The sequence below is a fragment of the Dromiciops gliroides genome, chromosome 4, assembly GCF_019393635.1.
Source record: "Dromiciops gliroides isolate mDroGli1 chromosome 4, mDroGli1.pri, whole genome shotgun sequence".
Lineage (NCBI taxonomy): Eukaryota > Metazoa > Chordata > Mammalia > Microbiotheria > Microbiotheriidae > Dromiciops > Dromiciops gliroides.
Genome location: NC_057864.1, coordinates 22,094,019 through 22,100,341, shown reverse-complemented (window position 1 = coordinate 22,100,341; position 6,323 = coordinate 22,094,019). Strand labels below are relative to the sequence as shown.

The 6,323-nt window shown below is 40.8% G+C and overlaps 1 protein-coding gene across 4 annotated transcripts in view; it reads left to right on the top strand.

The window, feature by feature from the left end:
• The window catches only part of C8A (complement C8 alpha chain), a 106,263-nt gene that overhangs the window by 11,408 nt on the left and 88,532 nt on the right, over positions 1–6,323 (top strand). The gene's annotated exons all lie outside the window — the stretch shown is intronic.

Below are 6,323 nucleotides of genomic sequence, written 5' to 3'. Positions count from 1 at the left end.
GGCTCTTATCTACTGCACCACCTAGCTGCCCCGTGAATTGAATCTTAAGATGTATTAAGAGTCATGCTGTCCTAACACTAAGGAAGTGATGATCCCTTTTTACTTGGTCCTGGGTGAGTTCTGGGTGCCATATTTTAGGAAGGGTATCGATGAACTCAAGAATGCCCAGAGAAAGGCAGCCAGGATGGTGAAAGGGACTGGAGTCCATACCACATGAAGATTGGTTAAAGGAACTGGAAGGGGTTGCATTCAGCTTAGAGAATAAAATAATTAGGGAGACAATAACTATTTTCCAATATCTTAAGGACTTTTACTTGGAAGATGAATTGGCTCCAGTGTGTCTGGCAGGATTGGGAGTAATCAATCTATAAGTAAACACCTACTACATATCAAGTACTGTACTAGGTTCTAGAAAAAAATTCAATCATATACTATATACATACATGCATACACACAATACATATATATCCATATCCATGCACAGAGATACCCACATACATACATGCATGTGCTTCTCTTCAACTCCCACCCATCCCATTCCAGATTATAGGATCATTGTTGTTGTTGTTGTTGTTGTTGTTGTTGGTTGTCCTTCACTCCTGAGGAGGACTATGACATCAGGAGGTGATGTCATTACTTACAGTGAATTGGAATTAAATGAGGGAGAGCTGTGCAAAGTCACTAGCCTCACTCTCTCCTTCAGAGCCATCTGGGTTCAATGGCAAGATATACATAAGGATGAGTGGAGATGGACCTGGATAATTGAGTCAATCAAGGTTAAGTGAATTGCCAAAGGTCACACAGTTAGTCAAGTGTCTGAGGCCAAATTTGAACTCAGATCCTCTTCACTCCAGAGTCAGTACTCTATGCACTGCACCACTTAGCTAGATCATTATAAATGCAGAGAAAGAAAGGACTGCAAAGCCTTCATTTTATAAATGAGGAAACTGAGTCTTCAGGAAGTCAAGTGACTTGCCCAATGCCCCCCAGCTTGTAAGTGAAAAAGTCAAGATTTAAACTAGTTCCATTAATTCCAAAGCCATGTCCTATAACCCTAAAGGACATATACCATATCTGAGGCTTCCCTTATAAAAAGAACTTTGTTAAAATTCTCATTTTCCTCTGACTTTCTAAACTACTTTTTCTCAATTGTTGCCTTTGGAGATAACTCAGATGAAGGGCTTACAGTTTGGATCATAATTGAATCACTTTTTCCTGGAGCTAATAAGACTGACCTTTCTTTAGAGTGACATTTTTTTGTATTTATTAAGCTTCGGTCATTATTTCAGTGGAATACAGCCAACGTCCTTTTGCACAGTAATGTTCTTCCTCGGGAACCACCCCACCAGAGATAAGCATTTGAGCAGAAGAAACCAGCAGTTTGAAGATGAAATTAGATTTCAGAAATACTGAATTTCACAGGAATGAGGAACTTCAGAGACCTTCTATTCCAAATAATACCTGACAGTCAGCCAGCCTCCTTTGAAGACCTCCAGTGATCAAAAACTCACCACCTCCTCTGGTTGCCCATTTCACTTTTCAGTGGTTCTAATTGTAAGGAAGATTTTTCCTGCCATCAAGTCCAAATCTGTCTTATTGCAATTTCTAATCCATGCTCCTGGTTTTGCTTCTGGGGTCAGGGGAAATAAGTCTGAAGTTTTCCCCACATGACAGCCCTCCAAACACTTGACAAAGACAGCTATCTTGCTCCATTCCCCCTCACCCCAAGCAGTCCCAGTCAGTTAAATCAATTCTTATGAGTCATGATCTTGAGTTAGAGCACTGGGCTGAAGTTGGTCCAATTACATTGAATAACAAAAATCAATGTCACAGTAAAATATGAGAGAGAGATGGTTAAGCATCAATTCATTTGGAAAAGATCTAGTGGACTGAACCTTCCATGTGAGCTAATAGTATGATACAGCAGCCCAGAAAAGCTAAGCTGATTGTAGGCTGCGTTGAGATGCATAGAATTCAGGACTAGGACGTTCCTCTGCACTCAGCACTGACTGAACCACAACTAGGGTGCTGCATTTAATTCTAGGTGCCACATATTTAAAAATTCATTGTATTGATATCTTGTTTCTATATTGCCTAAATTTTCCCCTTTATCTCACCCCCAGAACTTTATAATAAACCATTTTTAAAAGAAAGAACAGAAAAAGAGTAGGAAGAGAAAAAAATAATCAGGAAAACTTATTGATATTTTAAGTGTCTAGAACAGGGGAAAGGGAAGGGGAGGGGAAAAGGAAGGAAATAAGTTCTTATTAAGCATGCATCTGGGTAACACTTTATGCCAGATACTGTGCTAAGAACGTTACAGATGTTATCTCAGTTTGATGCTCACAACCACCTTGGGAGAAAGGTCCTATTATCATCTCCATTTTTTAGTTGGAAAACCTGAGGCTGAGAGAGTGACTTTCCCAGGGTCACACAGCTAGTAAATTTCTGAGTCTGGATTTGAACTCAAGTCTTTCTGACTTCTGACCAGCATTCAGTCCATTAAAGAGGGGTCCATGGATTAATTTCAGGGGGTCCATAAATTTGGATGGGAAAAATTAAATATTTTCACTAACATAGCTAAAATTTATTTCACCCTATAATGAATACAGGCAATAAATATGATTCTGAGGAGGGCTTTGCTAGATTGGCGAGGTGGCCTAAGACCTCCCAAAAGTAAAGAACCCCTGATCTAGAAGAATCTAGCCAGAAGAGTGGAAGGCCTGATCAGTTAGGGAAACTAGGGATTTTTAGAACAGAGAAAACTTGAAGATTTGTCTCCTCTTCCCCTCTCCTTGTGCCTACCATCAGCTCATGCTCTTCAGCTACCATCAGAGAAGGAAAGAGACCATATAGTTGCCCCATGGGATGTACTCTCAGGTCTGACTCCTCAGCCAAGTAAAGACACGCAACAACATGGAATATCTGGGCACAAGATGAAGTGGAGAGCAGGGTCCTCCATTAAGCACATTTTGGGTGAGAAAATATCTATTCACTCAAGTCAGCTGACAAGCATTTATTTAGTGCCTACTATATGCCAGGCACTGTGCACATATTAAGTGTCTATTCTATGGAACTGATTAAATGCGTGTGATGAATGCTCTTTGAATGGATGAATGGTGTCTATGGGGGTGTTTCACAATCCTCTATCACACAGAGTAAACTTGATAAATATTTTCTGTGATGGATGTTTTCAGGTATGTCATGTAACATTCTATTCTTCTCACAGAGATGGAGAAAGATTCAGGGACAGAAGGAATTAGTCTAGACTCTTGCGTTGTGTAGGGAATGCTGCCCACCAGAAGCTGTGCACTCTTGCCCTCGACACCCTAGTTCCCTGGGAAATAGTTTATACCCCTTCAATTGATTTGGCAGTGGGATCTTTCTGGGCCATTGTCCAGCCTGGAAGAGAGAAAGGCTGGTAACCCAGCCACTATACAGGGATCAGGGCTTTATTTATCACAACAAGGACAGGGAGTGGGTGGGTAATTAAGATCTGCCCACAGTCCCCAATTGGCCATTAGTTACAACCTCCTACGACACAGGTTATAAACCTCTTTATCACAGCTGCTTAACTGGGAGGCAAATGGACAGCTTTCAAATCAACCTCATCTGCCATTCTCTGCTTACTTGGCTAATGAGCATCAAGGAAGCCAAGAGGCAGACAAAGGAGAGAAGAAGAGGAGAGGGTCTGGGCAACTGCATCCTTCACCTACTGGGCCCCTGCCTCAGAGAAATGGAAACATTTCTGAAAGTGTGGATAGAAAGATTTTAATGGTAGGACAGTTTACTGGGTAGAAGTGGACATGTAACCCATCTCTGCTAAATCTCTTCTTTATATTTAGTATTAGCACTATCAAAAGTTATAACAATAGGGGGCAGCCAGGTGGCACAGTGGGTAGGGCACCAGCCCTGGATTCAGGAGGACCTGAGTTCAAATCTGGACTCAGACACTTGACACTTGCTAGCTGTGTGACCCTGGACAAGTTACTTAACCCTCATTGCTCTGCCAAAGAACAACCAACCAAATAAACAATTATAACAATAATAACAATTGCAAAGATATTAAGTTACTTTTAGTAAGTTCAATCAGTGAACATTTATTAAGTTTCTATTGTGTGCAGACACCATGCAGAGCAGGGAGTATACAAAGGACTTCCTTGTCCTCATGGAATTTATATTCTAGAGGTTCCATAGACTATAAATCCAAATCTATCTGTTTTCATTTGGTGACAAAATTAATCTTTTTATCTACCTGGGCAATAGATCTATAAGCACTAGATATAAAGAATAATAGTAGGTAGGGAGCTGTGAAAGGCTAATTTCTAAGCTAAAGATGAAAATAATGTGATGATGATGATGAAGAAGAGGAAGAAGGAAGAAGAAGACGAAAAAGAAGAAGAAGGCTTGTTGGTATATGGTTATTTGTTTGTTGTCTTCTCCAATAGATTGTGTGCTCCATGAGGGTAGAGACTGTCTTTTGCTCCTTTTTTGTAGCTCTGATGCTTAGCACAGTTCCTGGAACATAGTAATTAATGCTTGTTGACTGACTGATTGACTTATACAGAGAGCTCCTTGCATAGAAACTCCCTGGGCCAATACAGATCAACAATTACTCCTTAATGTATGGCCATAGAGATTTAAGAAGGAAATGGTGGTTTGTCCCATGGCTTGTCTATGATTACACAGCCAAGATGTGTCAGAGGGAAGATTTGAATCTCACTCTTCCCAAGTCTGAGCCTGACTCTATATATCTCTGGCATCATCCTGACTTTCACTTAATAGGAACAGTTCACGCTTCTCTAAGAGGTGGCATGACAGAGTGGGGACAGTGCTGGCTTGGGTTCAAGTGCTGCTAGTTGGGTTAATTATCTTCTCTTGATTGTCAATTTCCTCAGTACAGAAATGGGTGTGTGAGTACAGCTATCCTATTTAGCTCCTGGGTTTATTTCAAGGCCAAGTGGAGGGGACTGCCAACTTAAAAAAAGTGTTACATAGTCATAGCAAGGGAGTGTGAGGTAATGGAAAGAAAGGTAGCCTCAGAGTCAGGACACTTGAGGCTAGTCCCAACTCTGCCCCATGTTGGTTATGTGATCGTGGGTCAGACCCTTAACCTAAGATGCTAAGCTGCAGAATAGCTGCTGATGGAGGTTGTTCAGCTACAAGTTCAGATAAAATATAAGATAGAGACATGTAAATGCTCAGATGATCTATGATCCAGCCAGGTGGTGCAGGAGTGGTGGGCCTAGAGTCAGAAAGATCTGAGTTCAAAACTATCCTCAGACATTTATTTCTCGTTCTTATTTTTGTCAATGTGTAACATGCCATGGATGGGTTTCACTTTACATTTTGGAATGAAAGATCACAGCTCAATCTGAGTATTTGAATTTGCATTAGTAGACTTATTTAAATGTATATTTGTCTATGAGTTATCATGATGTAGTGCTTTCTGGTAACAAAGAACTTTATATTCACTACCAAAAATCCAGTTAGATGAGCAGGATGAGGAATATTATCCCATCTTATAAAGGAAGGAAGAAATGCTCAGAGGAGTCAGGGGACTTATCTAAGGTCACAAAGCTAGGAAATCATAGTGCCAAGACTAGAAGCCAGCTCTCTGACTTAGGAACTGGGTGCTCTTTGTACTATACAAACATTTATTAGGTGGACGCTAACTCCTTGGGTGCTTACATTTGGTCACCCTGGAATGCAAATCATTTCCATAAATGTTTTCTGAGCCCTCACTGTGTACAGAGAACTATGGTAGGAACTGGGGTAGGGATACAAAGACTAAGATCTGCTTGCTTTAGAACCTCAAGAAAGCTTAGGTGCCAGATGAGAACCACTTTTGGGGGACACCTGGGTCACCATAGCCTTAGTGAGTTGGAGAATAGTGAGGTACAATGAAAGAACCCTGGGTCTGGGGTCAGAAGACATGTGTTCAAATTTGCCTTAGGATACTTATCATTTATGTGACATTGAATAAGCCAATGTCTTTGGCCTCAGTTTCCTTCTCTGTAGAATAAGATGGTGAGAGTAGACTACCCCAAGGTCCTATCCAGCCCTTGACCTCAATCCTCTAAGTTGTCTGATGCTCAGAGGGAGGACAGGTGACTTGCGTGTGTCATAAAGCTGGGAAGTATCAAAAGCAGGATAAACCTGGTTCTTTTGAACATCATGACTAGAATTCCATTTATCATCTCATGTCACCTGGTTACTAAAATTATCATTATAGGATTAGAAGTTGTAGGAAGTTTATTATTTTTCTTTTCATGTATTTCACAAGTATTTGCTTCTCCAGTTCCTTTGGCCAATGTCTAATC